This window comes from Zeugodacus cucurbitae, unplaced genomic scaffold, assembly GCF_028554725.1.
Source record: "Zeugodacus cucurbitae isolate PBARC_wt_2022May unplaced genomic scaffold, idZeuCucr1.2 ctg00000026.1, whole genome shotgun sequence".
Classification (NCBI taxonomy): domain Eukaryota; kingdom Metazoa; phylum Arthropoda; class Insecta; order Diptera; family Tephritidae; genus Zeugodacus; species Zeugodacus cucurbitae.
In genome coordinates this window covers 87,501-95,000 of record NW_026530837.1, presented here as the reverse complement: position 1 = coordinate 95,000, position 7,500 = coordinate 87,501, and the positions used below count along the sequence as shown (strand labels likewise).

Here is a 7,500-nt window from a genome sequence, read left to right as displayed (position 1 = left end):
TTACCCATTTAAAGTTTGAGAATAGGTTAAGGTCGTTTCGACCCTAAGGCCTCTAATCATTCGCTTTACCAGATAAGATTATTTTACATAATATTTAAATGCACCAGCTATCCTGAGGGAAACTTCGGAGGGAACCAGCTACTAGATGGTTCGATTGGTCTTTCGCCCCTATACTCAATTCTGACAATCGATTTGCACGTCAGAACTGTTTCGGTCTTCCATCAGGGTTTCCCCTGACTTCAACCTGATCAAGTATAGTTCACCATCTTTCGGGTCACAGCATATATGCTCAAGGTACGCTCCAGTTAGAGGTATAAATAATAATAAATTATCATTATACATAACTATATGGAACGCCCCGGGATTGAATTAATAGTAAAATATTTCACTAAAAATTAATCCCATTATATAAAAGTTAAGTTAATTTCGCCATTAGGTTTAATATAACCCAATGACTTGCACATATGTTAGACTCCTTGGTCCGTGTTTCAAGACGGGTCCCGAAGGTATCCTGAATCTTTCGCATTGTTAATCATATAAATGCATACAATTAATATTAAAATCAATGATAATAATATTATTGTAAAATTCAAAAGAATTTAAGCATTATATATGTAAAATCTATCAACACTTTATCAAATCATCAGTATTTATTCTATGTTAATAAGCTAAAAGCAAATTAATTTGAATAAACTTAACACCAATGATCTTTTGATAAATATTTTATTATGTTAATAGATTACAATGTCCTTATATGAAAAAAATGCACACTATTACTATAATATTATAAATATCACAGTTATAATGATGAATTTTTCATAATGGATATTCAGGTTCATCGGGCTTAACCTCTAAGCAGTTTCACGTACTATTTAACTCTCTATTCAGAGTTCTTTTCAACTTTCCCTCACGGTACTTGTTTACTATCGGTCTCATGGTTATATTTAGTTTTAGATGGAGTTTACCACCCACTTAGTGCTGCACTATCAAGCAACACGACTCTTTGGAAATATCTTTCTAGTAATCATTAACGTTATACGGGCCTGGCACCCTCTATGGGTAAATGGCCTCATTTAAGAAGGACTTAAATCGTTAATTTCTCATACTAGATATTAAGATATTCCATACACTGCATCTCACATTTGCCATATAGACAAAGTGACTTAGTGCTGAACTATTTTCTTTTCGCTCGCCGCTACTAAGAAAATCCTTGTTAGTTTCTTTTCCTCCCCTCATTAATATGCTTAAATTCAGGGGGTAGTCCCATATGAGTTGAGGTTGTATAAAAATATTTATATTTATTTTATATTTTAGCTTTTTGCTATTTTAAAGAAACATACATAATTATTTCTTAACACCAATATAATTTTCTTAATAATAAATATTCAATCTTTTCATCCCGTACTACTTACTTCATTATAACAACAATATTATTTTCTTGGTTTTTTACATTTAAGGCAATCCTAGAATAAAATAATATTTTATGCTAGACGTTCCTCTAAATGTATATATTATTTGAAATAATAATATTGAAATTTTATTGTTTTTGGGAATACTAAGATTCTTATTTATTATAAAATTTCGTTCAAATATGAGGTGTTCAAGAATATATTTTCTATATTTCTTTTTATGCTATTAATATTATGGATTGAAAAATACAATCCAGTAATATACCATGTGCTTAAATTCTTTTAATTGACTAAAAGAATAAGCAACTAATTTAGCATAGTCTTACAACCCTCAACCATATGTAGTCCAAGCAGCACTTTAAAATTAATTAAAGTACATAACAGCATGGACTGCAATATGCGTTCAAAATGTCGATGTTCATGTGTCCTGCAGTTCACACGATGACGCACAGTTAGCTGCGTTCTTCATCGACCCATGAGCCGAGTGATCCACCGCTTAGAGTGATAATTTTTTGTTTATTTTAATTTAACGTCAAGAGTTTTTAATTTATTGAAAGAATAACATTTCGTTTTCGTATATAATATATAAATTATTTTAAAACATCTTTCAATAAATTGTAATTTTCAACCCAAACATTTACAAGTTGCGCATGTCTTAGTCCAACAAAAACAGTAATTCCTTTTTTATTACATTTTATTTAATTTCTATATATTTTTAAGGAATTACACGTTAATGAGAACAAATTAACTTATCATTTATATTATTTTTATAAATAATAAGTACAACTATATATGTTTAAAGGTTTGTTGCGTTCAAATACAATGTATGCGATATAATTTTCATTATACTACAATACAAGGAGTAAAAAAAAAAAGAAAAAAAAGAAAAACATTCAAATAAATGAATGAAAAGAAAAAAAAGAAAATAATTTTTCTTTTTTATTCTTTTTTTGTTTGTTTGTTTGTTTGTTTGTTTGTTTGTTTTTTTATAATATTTACGGATAGGAACACAATAATGATCCTTCCGCAGGTTCACCTACGGAAACCTTGTTACGACTTTTACTTCCTCTAAATAATCAAGTTCGGTCAACTTTTGCGAAACAACCGTGAAACACAAGGCGTCACAGTGATCACGTCCGGAGACCTCACTAAATAATTCAATCGGTAGTAGCGACGGGCGGTGTGTACAAAGGGCAGGGACGTAATCAATGCGAGTTAATGACTCACACTTACTGGGAATTCCAAGTTCATGTGAACAGTTTCAGTTCACAATCCCAAGCATGAAAGTGGTTCAGCGGTTTACCCGGACCTCTCGGTCTAGGAAATACACGTTGATACTTTCATTGTAGCGCGCGTGCAGCCCAGGACATCTAAGGGCATCACAGACCTGTTATTGCTCAATCTCGTTACTGCTAGACGCAATTTGTCCATTTAAGAAGCTAGTGTCCTTATAATGGGACAAACCAACAGGTACGGCTCCACTTATATAAACACATTCAAACACTTGCACATTCAAGATGAACTCATGAATGAAGGCTATATAAGCTTCAACACCATAATCCTGAAAGCATCTATTTAATATATTTGAGTCTCGTTCGTTATCGGAATTAACCAGACAAATCACTCCACGAACTAAGAACGGCCATGCACCACCACCCATAGATTCGAGAAAGAGCTATCAATCTGTCTTACACGCTTATGTTCGGACCTGGTAAGTTTTCCCGTGTTGAGTCAAATTAAGCCGCAGGCTCCACTCCTGGTGGTGCCCTTCCGTCAATTCCTTTAAGTTTCAGCTTTGCAACCATACTTCCCCCGGAGCCCAAAAGCTTTGGTTTCCCGGGAAGCGACTGAGAGAGCCATAGTAGTAGCTACACCCAATTGCTAGCTGGCATCGTTTATGGTTAGAACTAGGGCGGTATCTGATCGCCTTCGAACCTCTAACTTTCGTTCTTGATTAATGAAAACATCTTTGGCAAATGCTTTCGCTTAAGTTAGTCTTACGACGGTCCAAGAATTTCACCTCTCGCGTCGTAATACTAATGCCCCCAAACTGCTTCTATTAATCATTACCTCTTGATCTAAAAACCAATGAAAGTAGAACAGAGGTCTTATTTCATTATTCCATGCACAAAATATTCAGGCATTTGGAGCCTGCTTTAAGCACTCTAATTTGTTCAAAGTAATTGTACCGGCCCACAACAACACTCGATGAAGAGCACTGAAGCAGGTTTAAATAGGAGGAATATATAAAAAATACATTGTATTAATTACATATAAGAACTCCACCGGTAATACGCTTGCATACATAAGGTAATGTACATACCACAATTATAGCTGTACTACCCGTATGAAGCACAAATTCAACTACGAACGTTTTAACCGCAACAACTTTAATATACGCTATTGGAGCTGGAATTACCGCGGCTGCTGGCACCAGACTTGCCCTCCAATAGGTCCTTGTTAAAGGATTTAAAGTGTACTCATTCCAATTACAGGGCCTCGGATATGAGTCCTGTATTGTTATTTTTCGTCACTACCTCCCCGAACTGGGAGTGGGTAATTTACGCGCCTGCTGCCTTCCTTAGATGTGGTAGCCGTTTCTCAGGCTCCCTCTCCGGAATCGAACCCTGATTCCCCGTTACCCGTTGCAACCATGGTAGTCCTAGATACTACCATCAAAAGTTGATAGGGCAGACATTTGAAAGATCTGTCGTCGGTACGAGACCATACGATCTGCAAGTTATCTAGAGTTCAACCAATATAACGATCTTACGATCGCTTGGTTTTAGCCTAATAAAAGCACACGTTCCAAAAGGTCCGTGTTTATTTTGCATGTATTAGCTCTAGAATTACCACAGTTATCCAAGTAACTGTTAACGATCTATGGAACCATAACTGATATAATGAGCCTTTTGCGGTTTCACTTTTAATTTGTTTGTACTTAGACATGCATGGCTTAATCTTTGAGACAAGCATATAACTACTGGCAGGATCAACCAGAATAATATTTTTTATTCATTTATATAATATTTTTTATACTATATAAATTTTTATAATGATATTTTCAATATTTGAAAATTAAGTACACGACATATACACAATGCAAAGGAGAACGAAATCGCGACAATAAATAATTATGAAATTTCTTCTACTATGGTCGGATTAAATAATTTACTTCATGTCATTTAAATTTCATATTATTGTATTATTTATTGCGGTCTTATTCGGACTTTGAGACTGTGTATCTTATCGTGAGAAAGAATTTTCGTTCTCTATACATATATAATATAATTATTAATGTAAGGACGATGTTTCTTCTTGTATTTGTTAAACTTTCAAATAATATCATTTTTTATACATTTTACTTTATTTCAATGCATATAGTGTATATATCTTTTTTTAAGAGTATATACGTTTTTCTTTTGATTTGAAATTAATAATTTCAATTCAATTATTTTTCATTTTATTTCATATATGATATGAAAGTATTCGAGCGTAATAATATAAATATTTAACTTTATTGAATTTTATTCTTTACCCACATATATTTTATGTGAATAGAAGAACAAACCCCAAAAAAAGTTAAATTAAAAAAAAAACGACTACATTATGTTAGGTATAGAAGAATAATCTCAATTAATAACATTTCATTATTAACAAAATTATTTCTATTTAAACCAACTGTAGCAAACCAGGAATAAATTTTTTTGCTCTCATTTATATATTACACTTAAATACTTTTATAAATATATGAAAATAATTTTCATATAAGTACTAAGTATGCAATTTCATACAAGTATTAAAATTTTCATACAAGTACTAATGTTGAAGTTTCATACAACATATATGTTTTCTGCCACGTACACCTCACCAACCGGAAATCGTATGGAGAAAATCTTTTTAACCATATAAAAGTTTTAAATTCATATATATACAAGTAATTTATATCATTTTCTATGAGCATTATGCTTATAAGAAATATTACAACATCAAAAATAGCTTAACATTTATTTTTTTTTTTAAATTTTTTGTACTTATATGAAAATTATTTAGTTGTATGAATTCATACACTTAGTACTTATATGAAAATTAGTATCTATATGAAAATTAATTAGTATTTATATGAAATTTATTAAGTATCTATATGAAAATTATTTAGTATTTATATGAAAATTATTTACTTGTATGAATTCATAAACTTAGTATCTATATGAAAATTATTTAGTATTTATATGAAAATTTTTTACTTGTATGAATTCATAAACTTAGTATCTATATGAAAATTATTTAGTATTTATATGAAAATTTTTAACTTGTATGAATTCATTAACTTAGTATCTATATGAAAATTATTTAGTATTTATATGAAAATTTTTAACTTGTATGAATTCATTAACTTAGTATCTATATGAAAATTATTTAGTATTTATATGAAAATTATTTACTTGTATGAATTCATAAACTTAGTATCTATATGAAAATTATTTAGTATTTATATGAAAATTTTTAACTTGTATGAATTCATTAACTTAGTATCTATATGAAAATTATTTAGTATTTATATGAAAATTTTTAACTTGTATGAATTCATTAACTTAGTATCTATATGAAAATTATTTAGTATTTATATGAAAATTTTTAACTTGTATGAATTCATTAACTTAGTATCTATATGAAAATTATTTAGTATTTATATGAAAATTATTTACTTGTATGAATTCATAAACTTAGTATCTATATGAAAATTATTTAGTATTTATATGAAAATTTTTTACTTGTATGAATTCATAAACTTAGTATCTATATGAAAATTATTTAGTATTTATATGAAAATTTTTAACTTGTATGAATTCATAAACTTAGTATCTATATGAAAATTATTTAGTATTTATATGAAAATTTTTTACTTGTATGAATTCATAAACTTAGTATCTATATGAAAATTATTTAGTATTTATATGAACATTTTTTACTTGTATGAATTCATAAACTTAGTATCTATATGAAAATTATTTAGTATTTATATGAAAATTTTTAACTTGTATGAATTCATTAACTTAGTATCTATATGAAAATTATTTAGTATTTATATGAAAATTTTTTACTTGTATGAATTCATAAACTTAGTATCTATATGAAAATTATTTAGTATTTATATGAAAATTTTTAACTTGTATGAATTCATTAACTTAGTATCTATATGAAAATTAATTAGTATTTATATGAAATTTATTAAGTATCTATATGAAAATTATTTAGTATTTATATGAAAATTATTTACTTGTATGAATTCATAAACTTAGTATCTATATGAAAATTATTTAGTATTTATATGAAAATTTTTTACTTGTATGAATTCATAAACTTAGTATCTATATGAAAATTATTTAGTATTTATATGAAAATTTTTAACTTGTATGAATTCATTAACTTAGTATCTATATGAAAATTATTTAGTATTTATATGAAAATTTTTAACTTGTATGAATTCATTAACTTAGTATCTATATGAAAATTATTTAGTATTTATATGAAAATTATTTACTTGTATGAATTCATAAACTTAGTATCTATATGAAAATTATTTAGTATTTATATGAAATTTTTTTACTTGTATGAACGTGGTTTCGGCGTTTTGGCTCTTTATATGGGGTTTCGGCTCTTCGCAAATAGGGACAGTAGGAATCTCCTGAATTCCTTTTTGCGCGTCACTAATAAGATGACGATGCATTTGGCTACGTAAATAAAATCATTTTTATGCCCGCCGTTTAACCAAACTTAGTTTTTTTTATATGCAAATATACGTGGTTTCGGCGTTTTGGCTCTTTATATGTGGTTTCGGCTCTTCGCAAATAGGGACAGTAGGAATCTCCTGAATTCCTTTTTGCGCGTCACTAATAAGATGACGATGCATTTGGCTACGTAAATAAAATCATTTTTATGCCCGCCGTTTAACCAAATTTAGTTTTTTTTATATGCAAATATACGTTTTTTCGGCCTTTTGGCTCTTTATATGTGGTTTCGGCTCTTCGCAAATAGGGACAGTAGGAATCTCCTGAATTCCTTTTTGCGCGTCACTAATAAGATGACG

At 29.1% G+C, this 7,500-nt stretch overlaps 3 non-coding genes across 3 annotated transcripts in view; all 3 read right to left on the bottom strand.

Moving 5' to 3' along the window:
• The window catches only part of LOC128923754 (large subunit ribosomal RNA), a 3,984-nt gene extending 2,703 nt beyond the window's left edge, over positions 1–1,281 (bottom strand). Inside the window, exon 1 of the ribosomal RNA XR_008472485.1 lies at positions 1–1,281. This exon is cut by the window's left edge and continues 2,703 nt beyond it. This is a non-coding gene — a ribosomal RNA (large subunit ribosomal RNA).
• A 453-nt stretch (positions 1,282–1,734) lies between these two features.
• On the bottom strand, positions 1,735–1,913 carry LOC128923716 (5.8S ribosomal RNA). The gene has a single exon (XR_008472447.1). It is a non-coding gene; the product is annotated as a 5.8S ribosomal RNA (ribosomal RNA).
• A 509-nt stretch (positions 1,914–2,422) lies between these two features.
• Positions 2,423–4,412, bottom strand: LOC128923734 (small subunit ribosomal RNA). Its single transcript, XR_008472465.1, has one exon. It is a non-coding gene; the product is annotated as a small subunit ribosomal RNA (ribosomal RNA).
• Between the last annotated feature and the right edge of the window lie 3,088 nt (positions 4,413–7,500).